This window comes from Ranitomeya variabilis, chromosome 2, assembly GCF_051348905.1.
Source record: "Ranitomeya variabilis isolate aRanVar5 chromosome 2, aRanVar5.hap1, whole genome shotgun sequence".
Classification (NCBI taxonomy): Eukaryota; Metazoa; Chordata; class Amphibia; order Anura; family Dendrobatidae; genus Ranitomeya; species Ranitomeya variabilis.
The window spans coordinates 306428916-306455520 of record NC_135233.1 but is presented as its reverse complement, the minus strand read 5'-3'; the positions used below and the strand labels follow the sequence as shown (position 1 = coordinate 306455520).

The following is a 26605-nucleotide window of genomic DNA, read 5'->3' as shown; positions in this document are numbered from 1 at the left end:
TTTGAATTCAGCACATCAAAATCATTAAGAAATGGCTAATTTGTTTTCTGAACCAGACAACTTTTGAAATTTTGTTGCCTAGTGAAATCAGGAAGGGAGCAAACACTTTTTTACACGACTGTATGGCCCTCATTGCGGTATATACTGAATACCGAATATTCCCTCCATCCTGTTAGATATGTCCATCATCCTGGCCCCATCCTGGCATGTACATGTGGCCCTCATCCTTGTATATATGTCCCTTATCCTAAGCCACATCCTGGTACATATATATCACCCATATAGATGTATATTCCCCATCATGCAATGTATGTTCACCATCCTGGTATATATTCCCCATCATGGGCCCCATCCTGAAATACAGTATATATACCTCATCCTAGTATGTATGTTCTGCATCCTGGTATACATATATTCCCCATGCTGGCATATAGTGGGGAAAATAAGTATTTGATGCACTGCCGATTGTGCACGTTTTCCCACCTACAAAGAATAGATGTCTGTCATTTTTATTTTAAGTATGCTTCAACTGTGAGAGACCAAATTTAAAAATAAAAAACAGAAAATCACATTATATGATTTTTAAATATTCAATTTGCATTTTACTGCACTAAATAAGTATTTGGTCACCTACCAACCAGCAAGAATTTTAACTCTCACAGACCTGTTAGTTTTCTTTAAGAAGCCTCCTACGCTGCACTCATTACCTGTATTAATTGCACCTGTTGGAACGTGTTACTTGTATAAAGACACCTGTCCACACACTTAATAGCACTCCAACCTCTCCACCATGGCCAAGACCAAAGAGCTGTCTAAGGACACCAAGAACAAAATTATAGATCTGCACAAGGCTGGGATGGGCTACAGGACAATAGGCAGGCAGCTTGGTGGGAAGGCAATAACTGTTGGCACAATTATTAGAAAATGGAAAAAAACACAAGATGACTGTCAATCTTTCTCTCTTGGACTCCATGCAAGATCTTGCCTCATGGGGTAAGGATGATTCTGAGAATGGTGACGAATCAACCTAAAACTACATGGGAGGACCTTGTCAATGACCTGAAGAGAGCTGGGACCATATTCTCAAACATTACCTTCAGTAACACACTATGCCGTCATGGATTAAAATCCTGCATTTTCCCGAAGTCCACCACACAGGAAACCATTGAACTGCGGGGGCTCAGGCCTTTCACAAAATGTTGTCAGTGCCACCCGCAGCTCCGGAGACACCCGCAGCAGCAACAGACACCCCCACAGCACCACCGGGCACCCCCACAGTGCCTGGCACCCATAGCAGCACCCACAGCAACACCACTGGGCACCCCCGCAGCGCTGGACACCCCCGCATCCCAGCTGCAGCATCACCCCACTCCTGCCTCCTCCAGCAGCAACCCTGTCGGCAGAGCCCCCCGCAGCACCAGACACCCCTGGAGAACCACCGGGCACCCATAGCAGCACCCAGAGCAGTACCATTGGGCCTTCCCGCAGCACCAGACACCCCCGCAGTGGCACACAGCACATCAGAACACCCCCTCATCCCAGCTGCAGCATCACCCCACTCCTGCCTCCTCCAGCAGCAACCCTGTTGGCAGAGCCCCCCACAGCACCAGACACCCCCGCAGCACCCCTAGCAGCACCCACAGCAATACCGCCGGGCACCCCTGCAGCACCAGGCTCCCCCGCAGTGGCGCGTCACACATCGGAACACTCCCTCATCCTAGCTGCAGCATCTCCCCACTCCTGCCTCCTCCAGCAGCGACCCTGGGATCCAGCTTCACTGCAGCCACCACCCCCGGTAAGTAGTGATGAGCGAATATACTCGTTACTCGAGATTTCCCGAGCACGCTCAGGTAACCTCTGAGTATTTTTTAGTGCTCGGAGATTTACATTGATTCTTTTTATGTTTTATTGCTCTCAGCGCATTCCAGTATGGAAAGAATAGAAGATTTTAAAGATTTGCAACTAGAAAATTTCATTCAGTTATATGTAGGATGTGGTATTTTAGTGTTCCCTTTATTTTTTGAGCAGTTTATATTGTTTAGCATCGGATAAAATGACTAAAGCCTATAAAACTGCATATGTCAAAGTTTTCCATCAAAAGAATAATATGAGATATGTTATTATTAATTACTATAGCGCCATTTACTCCATGGCGCTTTACATGTGAAAAGGGGTATACATAATAAAAACAAGTACAATAATCTTAATAAAAGTCACAACTGGTACAGGAGGAGAGAAGACCCTGCCCTTGAGGGCTCACAATCTACATGTTCCAAACTTATACCTCTGGATAGAAGAATACAAACAGATCTGAACAAAGACGAACTTGTGTTCAAAAAGGAAGACGGTTACTGTAAGTGTTCTATGATATTCTAATGGGAAAGTCATAAATTGCAAAAAAAGATATATCAATAGAGACAAAAGTCCACAAATAATGCAAAACTCGGAATGCAAAACTATCTAAAAGTTATTATTTTAAACTATTCTAAAGTAGAGCTACATAAAAACTGAAACAAGGTTATGTGCCAAAATGACAGGTTCCAAATTTCTGTTTTATAAACAGCATTTTATAGATAGGAATCCAAATGTGAATTTAACAAGGCCTACAGAGTGCTCATCACCATAGAAACAATAGATAGGACTGTAAGTGGATTTGTATTGATAACATTTTCAGACATACTTGGTTCTACCTGCTAAGTCGAATCTAAATGATTCCGTGTATTATGTTGACAAAAGCAGTATATATACCTTTATAGTTACAGGAAATCTGTCAGCACATTTTACCTATGTAAACTATTAATATGGGCATACAGGTTATAGACTGCTGAAAACAGTCCTCCCTGTATGTCTCATATCAGATGTCTTGTTTATCATCTTTTATCACTGTATACAAATGACCTCTTCCAGATTCTGGGGAGGATGTTGTATAGAAGATAACTCTGCTCCCAGGGCTTGTTTTACATGAAGCAGAGTTACCAGTGTGATGTGTAATGGCCACTGTCTACTCTCCTGGTCTCACTGCAGAGCTGTGTGTGATTATACCTGAAACATCAGCAGGTTCCTCTCAGCTTCCATTGCAGAATTGTAACTTTGTTATAATACAGCAGAGATGAGAGAGAATAAAAAAAATGTGTTTGCAAGAAGACAAATTTAATTTCTCCTGTTCTGTGTTAGTTACTTGTCTCACACTGGTAACTCTCCCTTCATGTAAAACAAACTCTGGAGGACAAGTTATCTTCCAGGCACCATCCTCCCCAGAACCTGGAAGAGGTCATTTACATAAAGATATAAACAATACATTTGATATGACACACAAAGGGAGGACTGTTTTCAGCTGTCTATACCCTGTATGCCCATATTAATAATTTAGATAGGTCAAATGTGGTGAAAGATTCACTTTAAATGGAGTCACTCCCTCAAAACTTCAATTGAACTGTTGGTACAGTCATATAAGGGGACTTAGTCTCTCTAAAAATCATCCCTGTACTTCAGATTTTTCTGCTTTTTCGATCTGAGAAAAAAAACCCAAAACGTTTTATTTAATATATAAATCAGAGTTCCTCCATGCACCCCCAAGTGTGAACAAGGGCGCCATACACCATTCCGCACTTCAGCATGGGGGTGGACTGCTCATTAGCTTGTTGGACAGCGCTTGCTTGCCCAGAGGAAGAGCTGGCTTAAATTAATCATGTGTGTGCACTGACACTCCTAGAGACCAGCAGCAGTGTCAGTGTGTGCATACGCTCTTTCCTTACTCATGTCTGCAACATGCGCTTGCTAAACTGATGGATGTATCAGTGTAATGAATAGCTGTACACTCAGACTCCCCTGGCAGCAGATTATCCCCCAAAAGATCAAAAGGATCGGCTGCTGAAATTCAACATCCCGGATCCGTATCTCCCTCAGCATCATCTGTCAGAGGAGAGTCAGGAGGTCCTTCATGCACATTAGACTGCTGGCCAATCCCACCAATATCAACAGGTTTGACCTACTTTAGCCTTAAAAGTATTGGAGCTTATAAGTTATCTTCAATAATTTCCCAGGGCATAATAAAAGACTCTATGAGCAGCCTATTTGCACAAAACATACTTACATGATGAAATCTTTATTCCTCCTAATTAAGGCTAGGTTCACATTGTGTGCACGCTAACGGACAGCGTTGCACGGCGAAAATGTCGCAATTAACGCCATGCAACGGGTCCGTTAGCGCACCCATTGACAGCAATGTGAAGTTTCCCTGTAGCGCATCACTAGCGCGCGCCTTTTTCGGCTCGCGCTAGCGATGTGCCGTTCTTCTGTGGCGCGCCTCGGACGCTGCTTGCAGTGTCCGCAGCGCGCCCGAGGTCCGTTCCCCGCTCTCACAGATCGGGGATCTGCAAGAGCGGGGACGTTACCGCGACCCCTAACGTGGCCCCTAAATAAACATTGCGTTAGCGCAATCCGCTAGCGCTAAACGGATTGGCCTAACGCAATGTGAACCTAAGGGTTTTACAGAAAGTAGCTAGAAATGCAGTGGTGAGCCATTCGCTGCCATTTCTGGCATGATCAGGATGAGGCCATACAGTGTCGGACTAGAGTACCTTGGGATCCACTATGTAGCTACATAGAAATAAATACAAAACCATCAATTGTGTGGTAAAACATGCTAGTTGTACACTTCTTAATTTTATAGCGCCCACATTTTGGTGCAAACTCACTGAAAAATGTCCTCTGATGTGTATTAATCACTAAGCTAATGTTTTATAGCACCAGCATAGTGGATGAGATTTTATGACAGAGAGGGGGATCAGTCAATCAGGGGTGATACATGGAGAAGTGGAGAAGGGGATTAGTCATTCAGAGGTGATACAGGGAGAAGATGCTCAGTCAGTCCGATGTGATACAGGGAGAGGGGGGCTCAGTCAGTCAGGGGTGATACAGGGAGGGGGGCTTAGTCAGGAGTGATACATATGGAGGGGGCTCAGTCGGGTGATACAGGGAGAGGGGGCTCAGTCAGTGATGATGCAGGGTGCACAGTCAGTCAGTGGTTATGCAGGGGAAGGAGACGGAGTCTGTTAAGGGGTGGTACAAGATGAGAAGGCGTAGTCCATCAGGGATGATTCATAGGGAGGGGTGCAGTATTTTACGATGTGATACAGTGGGATGGAGTGCAGTCAGGGGTGAAAGGAGAAATGAAGGAATGGGGCCCTCATTCATCCTTAAGGGAAGTAGACCTTTCTCCCCGTATCAACCCTGACTAAAGGCCCCCATTTACACTTATTCACTGTGTTAGGTTTGAAGAGGACACTCAGTCATTGATGTACCAGGGAGTTGTCTATCTCCCTCTGATCCTACCCTGTACCTGCAAGGGTTGGGGGGAATGGCATAGAGCATGCACTTTATGAATTACAGCACAGCTCATTACTTGAACTGTGCTGTACAGCCGGGGAGAAGAATACACAAACAAGACTAACACTGATTGACTGAGCTGTGGCCAATTAGTTTTAGCCTTATCAACAGCAGCACAGGTCTCCAGACTTCTTTACCACTGAAAAATCCATCATGATGGAACAGTGCTCTGTTCCTTATAACTAGTGAGCTCCAGTCTGCAGAAGACTGCTCTCCCAGCTTGTTTACGACTGGGAAGAGAAGTGGCATACTGCTCGCCAGTCCTCTCACCATTAGACAACTTGGGAGAGCAGTACACAAGCCAGTGCGGACCCGATAGTCTTCTGCAGACTGGAGATCACTAGTTTACCACCAATGTCCATTCAAATTGCTAATGGAACTTCAGGGAATATAAAGAATATAAAGTCAAACCACAGAAATAGAATGAAGGGTCGAATTGCGAAGAGATCCATGTTAAAATTGCAATTTAATAATACAAAAATTTAAAAACATGATTGTAAGCAAAAAATGTCATATAGGGGACTCTGTTTGGGCCAAAAACACTAGTGAGTAAGGAGGAGGAATTCACATAAGAATTTAAATCAGAAACGTTTTCAATGGTACCGTGACATTGTATGTTTCTCCATTGACAATGATTGACAAAGACTATAGAATAACACGCAATCTGTACCATAGTGGCCCATGAAAAATAAGGCAGAGTACTTTTAAATCATTTGCATGTGGATTTAAAGAGTAAATGGGATATAGTAGGGATTGGAGGATAACACACCGACAGTATTTCTCAGAGATAGGGATGTCTAATTATGCTGCTAGTACAGGGTAAAGGTATATTTATAGGTCAGTGTGTAACTCCCCAATCCATAGAAATATCAGGTCACGCAAAGAGGAACCCACTTAATAAGCCAATGATTAGTAAAGCATGAGGTCCAAGTAAAAAGCTTTGTGCATAAATACCTTGATGAGAGGTTTCAGTTGTTCCAAGTGGAAATGGCTTCCTTAGTATCCCATCACCCTGATGCGCCCCCGGAAGAAGCTGGGGGTGAAATGCAAGTCGGAGTGAGGTACCCTGCCTGATTTTTCATGGGCCATTGTGGCACATGCTGAGTATTATTCTACAGTCTTTGTCAATCACTTTGAACATGGAATCTATTAAGGGAATGAAGAAATATTAGAAAATAGAGAATGGAGAAAATATAATGTCACGGCACCATTGAAAACATTGCTGATTAAACTCTTACATGAATTACTCTTCCCTACTCACTACTGTTTTTTGCTCAGTGTCCCCTATATCTCATTTTTTGCTTACAATCATGTTTTAATGGAATTTTAATATGGATATCTTTGCAACTCGAACCTTCATCCTATTTCTATGGTTTGAGTTTACTTATTATTTGGAGCTCACTAGTTGTAAGGAACAGAGTGCTGTTCCGCCATGATGGATTTTAATGTCACAGATCACTGACACACGTCTTCTGTGCCAGCATGTGCCAGTGCCTGGGCCCACTGGAGAATCCGATCCTCCAGTGGGCCAGTCTGACATTGGGACCATGACAAAGACCACTGGGGACTGGGTGAGCAACTGAATAGTAGCTAAGAGGTATCAGTGACGGTATTACTATTTTTTTATGAAGTATGGGATATTAAAATATAATTTATATTACATGATAAACCCCTTTAATACCTATTGACCTTTGATTAAAGCAATGACAATATTTGAGGAGGTTGCCTAAAATACCATACAAGATCGCCAAAGTTATAAGAAAGGTCTTAATTTATTTGTTTGAGAAGAGAGCATCAAAAGTATGTCTCACACTGGAGGACTTAGCATTTTCATGCATTACATTGGCAGCTCGATGACTTATAGGCACAGTGGTGACACTTCATATACCCCGCAGGGGAATTAATCAAAAGCATCAGGTTTACAACTGATTGCAGCAGTTATAAGCAGCAAGACATCCTTTATTTGGTTTATGGTTCTGTTTACCTTCTAACTCAGGAGTCAAACTCATTTTTACCAAGGGCCACATCCACATTATGGTCGCCTTCAAAGGGCCGCTTGTAATTGTAAAGGCTCATGCAGATGTCCGTGCAACATGGTACGAGCATGATCTGCAATGCATTGACTGGTCTGGAGCTATAAGAGAGCGCTCATTGTGTAGTAGGGCTAAGAGAGCTGTCCCTGGGTAGTGGGGGTATAAGAGAGCTTTTCCTGGGTGGTAGGGGTATAAAAGACCTATTCCTGGGTAGTAGGGCTAAAAGAGCTGTTCCTGGGTAGTAGGGCTAAGAGATGGGTCCCTGGTTAGTAGGGTTAAAAGAACTGTTCCTAGCTAGTAGGGGTATGAGACCTATTTCTGGGTAGCAGGGCTAAAGAGCTGTCCCTGGGTAGTAGGGCTAAGAGCTGTTCCTACGTAGTAGGGCTAAGAGATCTGTGTCTGGGTAGTAGGGCTAAGACCTGTCTCTGGGTTGTAGGGCTAAGGCAGCTGTCCAAGATGGACTGCCCCCTATTCTAAGTACTTTCTACATTTACTCTGATTTAAAGATCAGAAGTGCTTGCTGACTGCGTTCACTGGCTGCGCTGGCTGACTGTATGCGTTCACTGGCTGACTGAGATCACTGGCTGCGCTGACTGCATTCACTGGCTGCGCTGGCTGACTGTGTTCACTGGCTGCGCTGGCTGACTGCATTCACTGGCTGCACTGAGTTCACTTTTTTGTCCTGGCTGCATTCACTTTTTGTGCTGGCTAACTGCATTCACTCAGTTTCAAAGATGGCACCCGCCCCCACTAGTAAGTGATGTCACTACCCACTTGGATTCCAAGATAGCATAAGCTCCTTGTGCTAGCTCTACTCCTCTACTAAGCACGGGCTGTGTTGACATAGAACAAAGCCAGTACTCCATAAAGGAGGTGGTGCCATCTTATATTTTAAGCACCGATAAACACTTCCACATTACACCAACTGGCTCTCTGTATGTGGAAAGTGGAGAACTGTTCCTGCTGTGTCCTAATTTCGCAAACCACATAAAATTAGGTGGAGGGCCACATTCAACCCGTGAGACCTTGAGTTTAACCCTTCTGACCTCTTGACAACAATCTAACTAATTACACCAATATAGGTAAGAAGAAATCCTTTACAGGGTCTCATGCTGACATGCAAGACAAATAACCCAACAAAAAGTGTGACTACGACCATATAATCACCATAAAACATAATATACCTTATCAGTACACAGCAATAAAAACAAATTGAAAAAATAATAAAACATTTATATTTCTATGTATCAGGTCACATCACTTGGGAGTTATTGCATTGTCATTGTATTGTTGTTGTTACACTGCTATGCAATTGGGTTTACTTCTTTTAGATGTTTGTCCTGTCTCTTTCTCTGTAGAACAGCTCTAATACAAGTCACCCCCTCTCTTCTTTCCCAATTAGTGTTGTGAGCCATCTTGCTAGGTTCATCTCTGTATGACTCTGGTTTAGAATTGTCTTTTTACTTACTACATCACCTGTTGCAATTTCCGCTGTTACTAATGTGCATAATACAAGAATTTAGTCTGAGAATAAAACTTCATATGTGCCTCTGCAGTTTAGTTGAAGCTATCTGATGAAGTTCTTTGTGTGAGCACTGACTCAACACAAACCTCAAAATAAATGCTGTCTCATACTCTCAGCCTAGTTAGAGAGTTATGAAATCATGTCCAATTTGCCTTATTTTCGCTGTATTTTTGTGTTGTTCCAATACACAAAAGGAAATAAACATGTGTAAAACAAAATATGTGTAATTGCAATAAATTTCAATGAGAAATATTTCATTTTCTGAAACAATTTCAAGGGTGCAAAACACTTTCGGCCATGACTGTATACACATTATATATATAGGTACATATACACTGACGAGTAGGGTTGAGCAAAACGGATCGGTCATTTTCAAAAGTCGCAGACTTTTGGCAAAGTCGGGTTTCGTGAAACCCGACCCGACCCCAGCGTGGGATCGGCCACACGGTCGGCGATCTTCGCGCCAAAGTCGCGTTTCGTATGACGCTTTCCCTGCCATTTTTTCAGCCAATAAAGGAGTGTGTGCAGCGTGATGACATGGGTTCCGGCTCGCTTTGTGCGGCGTCACAAGGGGTAAAACCGCCATGTTAACGTTTGGGATATAGCGATTCCCACAGTGAAACACAAATTTTGCAGGGACGAGAGAGAGAGAGAGAATAAATAAAAAAAAAAAATTGCATTGGGTTTCGTGTTTCGGTCTGCCCCCCGACTTTTCACAATAATCGTCCGATTTCACACGATCCGACTTTTGAGACAGTCGGGTTTCACGAAACCCGACTCAATCCTAAAAAAGCAAAAGTCGCTCAACCCTACTGACGACCAAAAGGGTAGCAAATACAATGTTTTGAACTTTTGACTTTCGGTCTCCATTATCTCACTACTACCTTTGCTTTGAACGTGAGACTTTTATAGACAATCATCTTGGCTATCTCATACATTGATTTGAATTGCAACTATTTTGAATATGATCAGTTATGTAGATTCTTGTCATGTAACTGCATTGTTACGGTTTTCCCCTGGTGGTGGAAAAATAGTTTTCTTCCTGAATACCACAAATTATAACCTGTTCTCACATTCCCTAATAGCTCAGTTTGTGATTAGGCTGATTCCCAAGAGAAAAGTCACTTGTTTGAATGAAGGATCAGCCATGAAGAAAATTTCCCAAGAAAAGAGAAACAGCATCATCCAGCTCTTCCACAGTGGTCTATTGGCCAAGAAAATTGCCAAACTGCATCATGTGAGTCCCATGACAGTTGGAAGAATATGAAATGAAGTACGACAATCCATTCAAAAGTCAAAAGGTGGATGTTCAAGCAAAATATCAGAGTCAACAAGTCTGCTCATTACAAGCTTTATCAGTTCTGGTGCAACAAACTTGGCAGTGGAGGTGACTCGATTGCTTCATAATAGAGAGATCACATACGTCCATGCAAACACCGTGAGACAAACATTAGACAAGTCTGGAATGGTGGCCCGAAAAAAGAGTAAGAAGCTTTGACTTCAATATTGTCATAAGAAGAGTCAGTAAGAGTTTGCAAAAAATTGAGAAAAGTGGACAGTAGCAGATTAAAAATGGGTAATTTGGAGAAATGAGTTGAAAGTCAGTAGACTAGGCTCTGATGGGTGCAAACGGGTCTGGAAGAAACAAGGGAAAAATGTGATAACAGATCGAGAAATTGAAGGAACTGTCAAGTTCGGTGGAGGAAGCCTGATGAAACAGGATTGTTTCCAAGCCAAAGGCGTTGGATACTTGACCAGGATTGATGGTGGACTCAGTGTTGAGATATGTATGAGTATCCTGCAAGACAAGTTACTTTGCACAGTCGAGTACTAGGGACATGAACAGAACGACAAAGTGTTCCACCAGGACAACGACCAGAAGAATACGTTGAGATTGGCAAAGAAATGGTTCAATGACAATGAAGTAGAGGTGCTGGATAGGCCCCTACAATCCACAGACCTCAACCGAATCGAACACTTGTGGGTAGAGTTGAAGAAAAAACTGTATACATACTCAAGTGAGTAAGCACCAACTTTGGGAACACGTGGAAAAGACCTGGGATCAGATTTCAGTAAAGACATGCCTGAATCTGATCGAGAGCATGCCCAGAAGGATTCAGGCAGTGTTGAAACCCAAAGGTGGATTTACAAAATACTAAACAAAATAATAAAAATAAAAATTTAGATTTTTAGGAGCAAAACATTAAGGGTATGTGCACATGTTCAAGTTTTTTCATTTTTTTTCGCATTTTTTCGCCATAAAAACTCATTAAAAATGCATACATTATGCATCCTATCATTTAGAATGCACTCTGCATGTTTTGTGCACATGGTGCGTTTTTTCCACGAAAAAAACGTATCGCGGTAAAAAAAAAGCAGCATGTTCATTATTTTTGCGGATTTTCCGCGTTTTTCCCGAAATTCTATGCATTTGGAAAAAACTCACAAAAACGCGTCAAAAACGCGTGCGTTTTTTTGGCAGAAATGTCCGGTTTTTGTCAGGAAAATTTCTGCAAGAAATCCTGACGTGTGCACATACCTTAACAATGCAGAGACATGATAAGAATCTGCTTAACTAATCCTATGCTAAATAGCTGCCAGTCAAATTAACGAATGAGAAGCCAAAATATTGTCTATAAAATGATTCTAGTCTCATGTCCACGTTACATACATATATAAAAAGTTGCAAAACACTGAATATATGCATAGCAAGTTGTTTTGACATTGTTGTGCTTAGGATCATTATTTTTTACTTTTGTTGAGCGTTTTTTTGTTTTTTTTTTCAGGTGGGTTCCAGCAACATGAGCACATACCCCTACAAGTAAATAAAGCTTTAGGTTTAAAAAAGAAAGGAAAAAGACAGGGCAAATGCGCATCAACAGGACAGCTTGAGAGACTACGTATGTGTTTATTCTGGATGCATTTTGGGGGGAGATCTTAAGTTGCAAACGGAGTAAGCCTTTAATGGAAACAGATAATCAGACTGAGATGTAGGTCAGATTAAATAAATGTGATCTTTATTCAACAGGATTCTGTCATGAAAATCCACACATTGTAATCCCCATAAAGTGTCTGTATTCACAGTCCACTTGCTGCAAAAGCATTACAGTTACTAAAGTATTGAACAATTTTTCACATACAGAGCTCATCTTATTGATTGGTGACGAGTATACTGGATATTAGACATCTATAATATGACATTTACTGCTTGGGATAATTGTCTTTTGCCTACTTTACTGTGCCGCCGTTAGCAGCAATGTAGGTAGCATATTTCCTTAGAGTGTAATTTCCCGACGCCCCTCCCCAAACAATGATGGACTTGCATACATTTATTGGGATATTATATATATATATATATATATATATATATATATATATATATGTATATATATATACACTAGATGGTGGCCCGATTCTAACGCATCGGGTATTGTAGAATATGTATGTATGTATGTACGTCACACTGTGAGTGGGGGATAAATTCCGTGCCAATATCGCTGATTGGTCGCGCCCGGCTGGCCAATCAGCGAAGCGTGGTTCAAATCCCGTGCCAACTCGTGGCCGGACTGCACCTGTCACTGATTGGTCACTGGATGTTGGGGGTTGGGGCGGTGGATGTCGGGGGTTCGGGGTGCAGGATATAGTACAGCCACGTAGTATATAGCACAGCCACGTAATATATAGCACAGCCACGATGTATATAACACAACCCAAGTAGTATATAACACGGCCACGTAGTATATAACACAGCCATGTAGCATGTAACACAGCCACGTAGTATATAGCACAGCCAAGTAGTATATAGCACAGCCAAGTAGTATATAGCACAGCCAAGTAGTATATAGCACAGCCAAGTAGTATATAGCACAGCCACGTAGTATATAGCAGCCACGTAGTATATAACACAGCCCATGCAGTATATAGCAGCCCACGTGGTATATAACACAGCCACATAGTATATAGCACAGCCCACGTAGTATATAACACAGGCAGCCACATAGTGTATAGCACAGCCGCGTATTGCAAGCCCTGGCAATAATTATTGAATCACCAGCCTTGGAGGATGTTCATTCAGTTGTTTAATTTTGTAGAAAAAAAGCAGATCACAGACGTGGCACAAAACTAAAGTCAACACTAAAAACACTAAAAGAAATCAAGAACAAAAAATGTGGTAGTCCGTAATGGTTACTTTTTTTAACCAAGCATAGGGAAAAAAAATATGAAATCACTCAATTCTGTGGAAAAAATTATAGAATCACCCTGTAATTTTTCATACCAAAAAAAAACACCTGCATCAAATTAGATCTGCTCGTTAGTCTGCATCTAAAAAGGAGTGATCACAACTTGGAGAGCTGTTGCACCAAGTGGACTGACATGAATCATGGCTCCAACACGAGAGATGTCAATTGAAACAAAGGAGAGGATTATCAAACTCTTAAAAGAGGGTAAATCATCACGCAATGTTGCAAAAGATGTTGTTTGTTCACAGTCAGCTGGGTCTAAAATCTGGACCAAATACAAACAACATGGCAAGGTTGTTAAAGGCAAACATACTGGTAGACCAAGGAAGACATCAAAGCGTCAAGACCGGAAACTTAAAGCAATATGTCTTCAAAACAGGAAATGCACAACAAAACAAATGAGGAACGAATGGGTGGAAACTGGAGTCAACGTCTGTAAGAAACCGCCTAAAGGAAATGGGATTTACATACAGAAAAGCTAAATGAAAGCCATCATTAACACCTACACAGAAAAAAACAAGGTTACAATGGGGTAAGGAAAAGCAATTGTGGACTGTGGATGACAGGATGAAAGTCATATTCAGTGATGAATTGCAAATCTGCATTGGGCAAGGTGATGATGCTGGAACTTATGTTTGGTGCCGTTCCAATGAGATTTATAAAGATAACTGCCTGAAGAAAACATGAAATTCCCACAGTCATTGATGATATCGGTCTGCATGTCAGGTAAAGACACTGGGGAGATGGCTGTATTTACATATTCAATAAATGCACAAGTTTGTGTTGATATTTTGGACACTTTTCTTATCCCATCAATTGAAAGAATGTTTGGGGATGATGAAATCATTTTTCAAGATGATAATGCATCCTGCCATAGAGCAAAAACTGTGAAAACATTCCTTGAAAAAAGACACATAAGGTCAGTGTCATGGCCTGCAAATAGTCCAGATCTCAATCCAATTGAAAATCTTTGGTGGAAGTTGAAGAAAATGGTCCATGACAAGGCTCCAACCTGCAAAGCTGATCTGGCAACAGCAATCAGAGAAAGTTGGAGCCAGATTGATGAAGAGTACTGTTTGACACTCATTAAGTCCATGCCTCAGAGACTGCAAGCTGTTATAAAAGCCAGAGGTGGTGCAACAAAATACTAGTGATCTGTTGGAGTGTTTTTTGTTTGTTTGCTTTTCATGATTCCATAATTTTTTCCTCAGAAATTTAGTGATTCCATAATTTTTCCCTATGCTTGGTTAAAAAAAGGAACCAATACAGACTACCACATTTTTTGTTCTTGATTTCTTTTAGTGTTTCTTAAAGCCAGAAAGTTGCCATTTGAAATGACTTTAGTTTTGTGCCACGTCTGTGATCTGCTTTTTTTCTACAAAATTAAAACAACTGAATGAACATCCTCCAAGGTCGGTGATTCCATAATTTTTGCCAGGGGTTGTATATAGCAGCCACGTAATATATAGCAGCCACATAGCATATAACACAGCCCACATAGTATATAGCACAGTCCACATAGTATATAGCACAGCCACATAGTATATAACACAGACAGCCACATAGTGTATAGCACAGCCATGTAGTATATAGCAGCCACGTAGTATATAGCAGCCAAGTAGTATATAACACATTCCACATAGTATATAGCACAGCCCACGCAGTATATAACACAGCCCACGCAGTATATAACACAGCCCATGCAGTATATAACAGCCCACGTTGTATATAGCAGTGTGGGCACCATATTCCTGTTAAAAAAAAAAGAATTAAAATAAAAAATAGTTATATATTCATCTTTCGGCGTCCACCGAAGCTGTCCCGGTCCTTGCAATGCGGCCGGCAGCTTCCGTTCCCAGTGATGCATTGTGAAATTACCCAGATGACGTAGCGGTCCCCACAGGTCATGTTTTCAGGATTTCCATAGTGTTGCACTGGTGAGAGAATTCCTGAGGTCTTGATGAAATTTCCACCACCTGTGCAATACTAAGGAAATCCTGAGAACATGACCTGTGGGGTCCTTGAGGACTGGAGTTTGGGAAACACTGGATTAGACTGTTGAGGTGATCAGCCATGGTATCAGGTATGTGGTCAATAATCTTTAGTTTCAAAGTTTTTGGATTTTTTTGATGCACAGCTAAAAAATATTTAGAAAGACTGTGCAGGAGAAAGCTATTTTGGATATTCTCTCGATACTTGTTCAATCTGGCATGCATCGTTTGTATGGTGCGACCTACATATTGCAGGCCGCAGCCACAGTCAATCAGGTATACCACAAACATGGACTGACAGTTAACATGAAAGTTGATTTTATATGAGGAACCTGTAGTGATGGATTTAAACTCATGTACCCCATTTAAAATAGAGGTGCAGCAAAGACTTATATGGAGGGAGGCCGCGCGCGCCCTCTAGTCGGCCATGCCAACTGGTTGGTATCGTCACTAGACGGGGCACGGCCTCGCCCAATACAAATGTTTGGAGAGCAAGGCTGTGCCCACTGGCCGGGAGTATGTATAACTCATACATACCCTCCATAGTGAGTATGCTAGGGGGAGTCATAAGTCTGCAGTCACACAGAGTGACTATAGACTTATCAGTTTGGACTGGACAACCCCTTTAAGGCTGTGTGCCCACAATGAGTTTTTCATGCTGCGTACTTTCGCTGCCCAAAAAACACAGCATTGAACAATTCCATAAAAGTGGATGGGATTTATAGAGATCTCCTGCCCACTATGCTTTTTTATTACTCAGCGTAAACTGACCTGCGGTGCAGGTTTAAACTCATCACGACATGAGCCGTACATGTACTGCGCATGTCATGTCCCTCCCTTTGATGTGGGCTTCGGCACTGAGCCCACATCTTTCCCGGCACATATCAGCTGTCTTGTAGAGCTGACATGTGCCCCTAACAGCCACAGTTGGAATCACTATCTCTGACAGCCGTATTTAAAGTGATCGCACTGGAAGTGCGGATTTTTGTTCACCATTTAAATAAAAAACAACCTATACTTGTTTGGTATCTGCAAACTCATAATGACCTGGAGAATCATAATGGCAGGTTAGTTTTAACATTTGGTGAACATGGTAAAAAAAAATCCAAAAAAATAGATGTGGAATTGCACTTTTTTTGCAGTTTCACCGCACTTCACCGTTTTTGAGTACATGATATGGTAAAACCAATGGCGTCGTTCAAAAGTACAGCTCGTTCTGCAAAAACAAGTCTTCACATGGCCATATTGATGCAAACATAAAAATAAGTTATGGCTCTAGGAAGAAGGGGAGCAAAAAAACACAAAAACGATAAAGGGCTGCGGCGTGAAGGGGTTAAAATCTCCAGCAAATCAACTTCACTTGTGGGTACGCTGAGTTTTTTGTGCAGATATTCGCCACAGGATTACATTAGATGTCGATAAAATGCAGAGGTACAAATTGTATATGTGTTTTTAGTGTGTTTCTACTGTGGAAATACACCAAAAACTGTTGTAATCTGCACAGGAAGTTTTGTCATAGCCAAATACCAGGAAGTATTGAAAACAAAGCAGCTTTATTTTAAACATGACACACCAAGAAGAGACAAAAAAAATCCAGTGTCAAAACACAAATGATAAAAACTTTTGTAAAAATACACATAAAAAACGCAATGAATAAAAACACAAGTAACCTAATTTACTTAATAGGTGCAGAAAAACTGCAACATTAACAATTCACAAAATACCCATCGGGGGAAAGTGGCCAAAAATTAGGTCAAAAGCTGAAAATATTCTTATTTCTAGATTGGACCATCTTTTCTATTTTGCAATGGTTTCTGATGGAACTCACATAAACCTCTTGAATTATGTGGACATTGGCCATGAAAAAGGATAATAAACTTGCAAATGACAAACAATTGAAATGGCAAGATTTTTTCCCTACCAATACAACAATTTATTTTATTGTTTAGCATCTATTATGCCTTACTTGTGACCTGCACTTTCACCTTGCTCTTTTATGCCTTTTACCATTTTGTTCTATACGAACGTCTCTGACGCGCCTTATAATAAAAATCCAATAACAGCTATTAAAACTAAAATAAAATTAAGTTAATTTTTTTTTTTTTGAGGTTTATCTACACATTACTTCTATAATGGTGACATTTTCCTTTAACAGAATGTCACTGAACAAACCTTCATGTTAGTATTCATACAAATTTCATTTTTTTGTATGAAGTCTATAAGACATTAAAAAATAATCTCTCTTCATCTGTCCTACTATTAGCCTACTTATGATTAAATGGTAAAAGATTCTTCGGAGAACGGAAACGCAATTGATCTGAAACTGTGTCAAGAATTTGTCAGATCAAATATTAAACATTTTACACTCTGATTAAAATCAACATAATGAAATGTTTAAAAATATTCAATGGCAGGAAAAAAATAGAAAAGAGTAGGAAAGAAATGAACATCAAAATTTCAACTCGGGAAATTACTTCCTGTGCCCAAAAGTGCTCCTAAGTATAAGGTTATCATCAGTAACACTTTAATTTTAGATTCTTAGTTGCAAAAGAGATATTTTATCTTTCCTTTTATAAAAATGGTGCAGTCAAAATTCTGTTTAAGCAAATCTGACTTAGACAACAATGTTTTAACGGCCAAAATAATAATACAGCGTACCACCATTTCTGCTTAAAAACAACAGTGCATTCCTAAACTTTTTTTTAATTTTCCAGCACAAATTATGATTTACAGTGATTATAATGTGATCTGTCTTGTGTCTAAAGATCTTTTTACATGAAGCAATTCTTAAAACACTAGAATAGGTGTTGCGGTGTAGTTTCCATTGCGGTGAAACAAAATGCAGATTTTGCAAGTTTTTTTCACCTACGAAAAATGGAGAGGACTGTAAATTTTATCGTAGGAAAAATAATTAAATTGCAGATTTTAAATAATTAAATTGAATGTTATTGCTATTTCAGCCCACAAACCTGAAAAATCTGGATGAAGATCTGTATGGAGGAGTGAGCCAAAATTCCTGCTGCAGTGTGTGCAAACTTGGTCAAGAACTACAGGAAACGTTTGACCTCTAATTGCAAACAAAGGTTTCTGTATCAAATATTAACTTCTGTTTTTCTATTGTATCAGATACAAGTTATTTCATGCAATAAATAGAAAATTATTTAAAAATCATACAATGTGATTTTCTTGATATTTTTAGAGTCTGTCTGTCACGGTTGAAGTGCACCTATGATAAAAATTACAGACCTCTCCATTCTTTGTAGGTGAGAAAACTTGCAAAAACAGCAGTGTATCAAATACTTATTTTCACCACTTTAAATACTAGAATCAAGAAAGATGACATGTAAAGATTTGTTTTCAAGGTCAGAGTCATAACGACCATAAATGCCAGAGCTAGTTTTAAAAAAAACTGCATACATATGCATGCGCACAATATAAAATATAATCAATGACTTACTATATACAGGTTATTGATTAAGTCCCATTAAGACAGGTGTATAAAATCCAGGCCACCACACATGCAGTCTGTCATTGCAAACATTTGTGAAAGATTGGTTTGTTCCGAAGAGCTCCCTGATACCAGCGTGGTCCTGTACTAGGATGTCGCCAATGTAACAAGTCCGTTATTGAAATTTCACCACTCTTAAAAATTCTAAAACCAACTGGGAGTGAAAAGTAGAAGCTTTTTTGGAACCAATATCAAATAAGCCATGAAGTAGCAGACTACATAGATTTTCAGAGAAGGGTCACTGAGTTCTGAGGTGCATAATGCATAAAATTAGCGAAAGATCTGCTGACTCAATAACTGCCGAGCTCCAATCCTCCTCGGATTGGACGTTCTTTGTCTGAGCTAAGAAATAACATCGGTGTGTGTTCGAAACACACAGCCAATTGATTGTGACATGGAATCATCGTTTTAAATTTTTCCAATAAAGTTTTTACTTTTGTAAGAAAATGTAATTTACTTTTCTTTTTCGTTACATAGAGCCCCGACCTCAATCCCGTTGAACAGTGATTACGAGCCTGGCCCTCTCATCTGATAGCACTGTTTGACTTCACAAATGCGCTTTTGGATGAATGGGCAAAAATTCCAAGATTCACACTCCAAATTCATGTAAAAAGCCTTCCCGGGAAAATGGAAGTAATTATATCTGTAAAGAGAGAGGGTGAAACTCCATAATAAAGCCTACAGATTCAAAATGAGATGTGACAAAAGCTCCTGTAGGTGTAATGTGTAGGTGTCCTTATACGTTTGTCTATATAGTGTATATATCAGACCCATTTCATAACAAATGACTGATATTCTCACTTTACAAGACGTAGACTGTTTTACCCTAAGAGATCCAATGCACGTGTAATATTTCACAATAAGAACACCATTCTCTCCTTATATACAAGTTCTCATTTTCTTCCAATTTTCACCAGTCAATTGACAAAAAAAAGCTGAAAAGTTAAATACTTGCTACTTTAAATACGTATCAATTTATTTTGTATAAATACACAACTTTGGAGGGCACAGTAGGGATTGGCTAACCAGTAATAATCTTTCCTCTGGAGGCTGATGAAAAATAAGGCTTATCACAGTATTTTCAATTCCCCATTTAAGATGATTATCGCAAGACATACAAATTCCCTGGAGCGATCTGATTGCAATTAAACAAAAGCTTTTTTGTGAACAAAAATGTGTTTTCCATAGATTAAAACAAGAGGAGGGTCAGAAGAGTAAATAGAGAATTCTCAACAGAAATGAGGAGCGATTATTTGGAAAGGAAGAATGGACATCTGCAGCTCAAGACTTTTCTTTCTATAATGTCAATAAACTGCAAGTTTTATATAAAAACTAATTAGACATGTAGTGATTGTGCAGGCCATACGACACACAACCGCTATGAGCCATTAAGAATGAATGAGGAACTTAAGTATATCTGCTGCTATTTTAATAACTGCTGCATGGTTTAGAGACTTGGAGAACCCAGTCCTGAGCATGGTACTCAGATGAGGCAGACTGTACAGAATCAAGAAAACAGTAAAAAATTGTTACGGTTAGACCAAACATGGTGGTATTTAAGTGGTTAAAAGAATGACAGAATATTAGCCATTTTTTACTTTGTACGGCTCCAAAAATGTTGTAGAGAAACAGCATTAAAGAGTAACCATCATTTACATTTGTATTTCTTAAATCAATAGTACATATAGAAATACGCAACTTTGTCACGTATCTTATCAGATATATCTGCTTTGTTCTCCTCCTGGACTGATCACTCTCAATTCATGGGTAAAATCTTTAAAATTGTGTATTCAATGACAACAGATTTTTCCAATACTGAGATGGTAAGCAGCAACTGCAAAGGCAAACAAGATTATAGCAGGGGCGTAGCGATCACGGTCACAGAGGGTGCAAGTGTGGCCAGGCCCATACAGAAGGAAGGCCTGCCAAGGCCAGCATGAATTTCACCTAGATGTGCATCCACAGACATACATTCAGTTGAAATGTGTTGTGGTGCAGAGACCTGCCAGCTCCCTACACTGCAATACATGCTGCAGACCAATTAGAGGCCAGCACACCAAAGTCAGCTGCTTCTGCGCTGCTATAGAGGAGGATGCCGCACAATGTGGGAGCAGGGGAAGGTAAGACTAATCATTTGTTTCTTGTTAAAATGTGCTGGAGAAAACCAAAAGGGATACAGGATGGGGGGCATTATACCAGAAAGTGGCCCTGGATGGGGGGCATTACACAACGAATGGGCTCAGAATGGGGGACATTATACCAGGAAGGTGCCCAGGATGGGGGACATTGTAATAGCATGGGCCCAGGATGGGGAGCATTATTATTGGATGGAATCAGGATGGAGGGCATTATCACTGGAAGGGGCCTGAATGGGAATATTTTTATTAGAAGCGGTCCAGGATGGGGACATTATTACAGTAGGGGGGAGATTATTACAAGATGGAGCAAGGACGGAAGACATTATTACATGGGGGGCAAACAGGCATGTCTTTATACAACCTAAAACATTACAAGGGCCCATACATCTGATCAACTTACAGGTGGGGGCCCCGGTCCAAACACTGCACCGGGGCCCATTGACTCTAGTTACATCACTGGATATTAGGGAAATAAAACTGTGTGATCCCAACATATTGTTACCCCTTTATAAATCACTTGTGAGCCACATATACAATATGGGATCTAGTTTTGGTCTTCACATTTTAAAAGGACATTCAGAAATTAGAGAGTCAACTCAACTCGGGCAATTAGATTATTACAAGGGATGGAAGGCCTCTCATATGAGGAGACGTAGGGAAAGTTGGGCTTGTTTAGCTTAGAAAAAAAAGGGGGTCTGGCAAGGATTAGCGTGCCATGTGGCTGTAAGCAGGGAGCACCACGTATTTAGGTAATATGTATTTATTAGTTTATACAGCTTATTTATTGTGTTTGGGCCGACCCATGTTATCAGTAAACATTGGAGTGCACAAGTTTTGCTGTGTTGATATATTTGTTTATGAAATTTGTGTATTTTTGTATGGGTTTGAGCTGCACAATTGTAGTTGTGGTCTTACCATTCACTCTGAGAGGGCAATTGAGTCAGTATAATTTTTGATACATCAGATCTGCATATTGTGATGCATACAGTGCGTATCATTGAGTGAGCATTTTTTTGTCCTTCGGATTAAGCGCATAAGACTGCTTATATTAAAATATCAGCATTTTTCAGATTAAAGATGCAGCTTTTTGCACTTTCTATGGATTACTTTTGTGGTACCAGTACGTTTTTTTGACAAACAAGTGTATAGACTAACAATTAAAAATTGTGGAAATACTTTTAGATAGTCAATTTGATATAATAATTGAAATATCTGCTCAGCATGCTCTATTAGTAAATACCAATAACTAAAATGTTTTGTAATTTTTCTACCGGGAGTGTTAGTTAGTGCTTACCTGCTATTATTGTGATTTTTTGCGCTTACCTGTCATTATTGTGATTTTTCTGCGGTTCAGAGGCATTATTTTAAAGTATATGTGTAATGTTTGTATTAATAAAGTTATAACTTTTTAAACAAAAAAAGAAAACACTTTTTTGATTAAGCGCACAGTTTAATTATTGCATAGTTGGTCAGTATGTTTTTAGAAAAAATTTTTATAAATATATGTGTGGTCAGTAGTGTTGAGCATTCCGATACCGCAAGTATCGGGTATCGGCCGATACTTGCGGGTATCGGAATTCCGATACCGAGATCCGATACTTTTGTGGTATCGGGTATCGGTATCGAAACAACATTAATGTGTAAAAGAAAGAATTAAAATAAAAAATATTGCTATACTCACCTCTCCGACGCAGCCTGCACCTTACCGAGGGAACCGGCAGCGTTGTTTGCTTAAAATTCGCGCTTTAACTTCCTTAAGTGAAGTCCCGGCTTGTGATTGGTCGCGTCGCCCATGTGACCGCGACGCGACCAATCACAACGCCGGAACGTAATTTTAAAATCCTGAAGGACCTGAAATTACGTCACGGCTTGCTGTGATTGGTCGCGTCGCGGCCACATGGGCGGCGCGCGACCAATCACAAGCCGGGACTTCACTTAAGGAAGTTAAAGCGCGAATTTTAAGCAAACAACGCTGCCGGTTCCCTCGGTAAGGTGCAGGCTGCGTCGGAGAGGTGAGTATAGCAATATTTTTTATTTTAATTCTTTATTTTACACATTAATATGGTTCCCAGGGCCTGAAGGAGAGTTTCCTCTCCTTCAGACCCTGGGAACCATCAGGAATACCATCCGATACATGAGTCCCATTGACTTGTATTGGTATCGGGTATCGGTATCGGATTAGATCCGATACTTTGCCGGTATCTGCCGATACTTTCCGATACCGATACTTTCAAGTATCGGACGGTATCGCTCAACACTAGTGGTCAGTACAAAACACTGGCACATGACTTATTCCTTCCAAAGACCTTAAAAAGGACCAGGGAATATTCATTATGTGTGGTGGAACGGTGATTCCAGCAGCTAAATAGATAAGGGTTCTTTACCGTTAGAGCCGTCAGACTGTGGAATGCCCGACCACAAGCGGTAGTAATGGCAGACACTATAACAGCTTTTACTAAAGGTCTGGATTTCTCACAACAAATGGCATTGTGGGATATTAATAATCTAGACATCGAGAATGTATAACTGGTGGAGAAAGGTTGATGGACCCGAGTCCTTTTTAAGCTCTGTAACTCTGTGATGACAGTTGGTGCCTTCTATGGAGAGGAGAGGGCAAGGAGCTAACGGCAGCCACTGACATTCTGCTGAAACTTCTTCTGAAATGTCCTATACAATTCTCCACAGAACTGTATAAACACCAACTGCCATCTCCCATCTCATTAAAGGGTAAATCTACATTTGCTAAAGACAGATTTTCACATTTTTGAGAATTAATGATCCATCAAGGGTAGAACAAAACCTAAAATAAGAGGTGTTTAAGAGATGTAAATCATTCAGCTGAGGTGAGGAAAACTAAATCTCCGAGCACTAAAAAATACTCGGTCACCTGAGCGTGCTCGAGAAATCTCGAGTAACGAGTATATTCGCTCATCACTAATAGTGATGCAAAATGAGATATCGGATACCCAATATTAAAGAAACAATCCTCCCATCAAAATTATTGCAGTCACCATATTATATAGCACGGTGCACTTACAATTGCTCATTTTGCCTTTCTACCCAGCTAATTCTTCTCTTTTCCATTAAATCTGTGACATCACGTGATTAAAATCTGACTAGCTAAATCTTTCTAAGCTTTATGTGGAAACATTTTTTCCCTGCATGACTTATCAGTAGTGTTGAGCATTCCGATACTGCAAGTATCGGGTATCGGCCGATACTTGCTGTATCGGAATTTCCGATACCGAGATCCGATACTTTTGTGGTATCGGGTATCGGGTATCGCAACAACATTAATGTAATAATGTGTAAAAAAGAGAATTAAAATAAAAAATATCGCTATACTCACCTGTCCGACGCAGCCGGGACCTCAGCGAGGGAACCGGCAGCGTTGTTTGTTTAAATTTCGCGCTTTTACTTGGTTACGTGAAGTCCCGGCTTGTGATTGGTCAGGGCGGCCATGTTGCCGGGACGCGGACCAATCACAGCAAGCCGTGACGAAATTACGTCACGGCTTGCTGTGATTGGTCCGCGTCCCGGCAACATGGCCGCCATTAACCAATCACAAGCCGGGACGTCACGGGAGGCTGGACATGCGCGTATTTTGAAAAGCGCGCGTGTCCAGCCTCCAGTGACGTCCCGGCAACATGGCCGCCATTAACCAATCACAAGCCGGGACGTCACTGGAGGCTGGACACGCGCGCTTTTCAAAATACGCGCATGTCCAGCCTCCCGTGACGTCACGGCTTGTGATTGGTTAATGGCGGCCATGTTGCCGGGACGCGGACCAATCACAGCAAGCCGTGACGTAATTTCGTCACGGCTTGCTGTGATTGGTCCGCGTCCCGGCAACATGGCCGCCCTGACCAATCACAAGCCGAGACTTCACGTAACCAAGTAAAAGCGCGAATTTTAAACAAACAACGCTGCCGGTTCCCTCGCTGAGGTCCCGGCTGCGTCGGACAGGTGAGTATAGCAATATTTTTTATTTTAATTCTTTATTTTACACATTAATATGGTTCCCAGGGCCTGAAGGAGAGTTTCCTCTCCTTCAGACCCTGGGAACCATCAGGAATACCGTCCGATACTTGAGTCCCATTGACTTGTATTGGTATCGGGTATCGGTATCGGATTGGATCCGATACTTTGCCGGTATCGGCCGATACTTTCCGATACCGATACTTTCAAGTATCGGACGGTATCGCTCAACACTACTTATCAGTCACTGGAAAAGTCAATGGCATTGGGACAGGGCAGAGTTAGATCAGGAGTTGAAGATGGGAACAATGTCTGTAGGGTCAAGACACTTCTTGTTTCTACATAGAGCAGAGAAAAGAGAAGAATTAGCTGGGTAGAAAGGTAAAATGAGCAATTGTAAGTACACAGTGCTATATAATATGATGACTGCAACATATTAAGAGGAGAAAAACTGAAGGGAGGAAGGGGGCTACTTTAAATAGGGTGAAACACAAACATACAGACTAAATAAGTAATGGAACCTATCTAAGTACTTGTCTCTTCGCGCGAAACTTTGCAGTGCTCTTCTTAGATTATCTAGCTCTCTCTTCAGTCTTTTCCTTATCACAACAAAGCTCTGTGTCTAATTTATATACAACTATTTTGCATCTGAGTTATATACAAGTACGTGGCCTACTTTCATACATTCATTTTTCCTTCAGAAGACGTCCATACACCAGGATCACTTATAGTATAGGTACAACCTACCGCACCTAAAGGTAAACCAGCCCTTACTTAAAGGATAGCTATTATGTTATAAACATGATGTAAAAAGTCATGCAATACAAAATAAAGTTATTCCATAATGGCTTGTGAGATAAGCGCAGATCCATTACACCGTTTTATCCATTTTTCCCAACTTAACAGCACTTACAATCCATTTAGAAGCTCATTACGGCAGCTTTCAATACTGTGCTATTTGCGAGATCCCATCTCAGGAGGAACATATACAATAAGACCTGGCAAATGATTTTCTAAAAACATCTAATTTATTATGTAAGAAGTAATGAGTATAGCATGAAGGTTACAGGAAAGGTTTCCAGTCACTTCCAGAAGAAACCTATTGAGCGTCATTTGAAATTATTATAGGGCTATATAGCGCAGGAGAAGTGGGAGGTAATTTGTCATGGTGCTTAGTTAATGGGTTATAGCCTTTTAATTGTTTCATGAGACGAATAATAAAGTGCAGTAAGCAGCAATTTGCAATATTTACCAGCATCCCTTGTTCCTCTATTAAGCTGGCAATCAGCAATTAGTCCAATAGTAAAACTGCGATACTCAAGTGTACACAGCTCGTTTTCAGAAGGTTTGTTTAGTGACAGATAATAAAATATTGGATTACCATATTAAATAGGCTGAAACACAAACATTCTGCACTATTGTAATATTTATGAAGTCATCTTTGGGATACAGTAATGTTTATAGGAAGACAGAAGAGAAGGTTAAAGAAAATTTGTCAGCAGGTTCTTACTATGAAATTTAACAGCATCATGTGGTAGGGACAGAGACACATATTCCAGTGATGTATCACTTACTTGTAGCTTACTGGGTGCAGAACATGTGATACAATCACAAGCAGGAGGACAGTGATTGCGAGGAGAGAGGAGGCTTTGAAACACGACTAGCGATGACTATCGGAGTGGACTGGGCCATATGGGGCGACAAAAAGAGGTATTTTTTGGATTATGCACAGGGTTTATGGTACTTATATACAGCTTGCTAGACTGCTGTAAAAAAAGGCAGTAAAGGTGGTGGCCAAAGTTT

General features: G+C 40.7%; 1 protein-coding gene across 2 annotated transcripts in view; it reads right to left on the bottom strand.

The window, feature by feature from the left end:
- IL1RAPL2 (interleukin 1 receptor accessory protein like 2) overlaps nucleotides 1-26605 on the bottom strand; it is a 1069016-nt gene that overhangs the window by 863227 nt on the left and 179184 nt on the right. The window contains exon 3 of one of the 2 annotated variants that reach the window (XM_077285204.1): nucleotides 6343-6534. The exons of the other annotated variant lie outside the window; for it this stretch is intronic. The gene's annotated coding sequence lies outside the window, so the exon portion shown is untranslated. The remainder of the gene's footprint in view (nucleotides 1-6342; nucleotides 6535-26605) is intronic. 2 annotated transcript variants of the gene reach the window in all.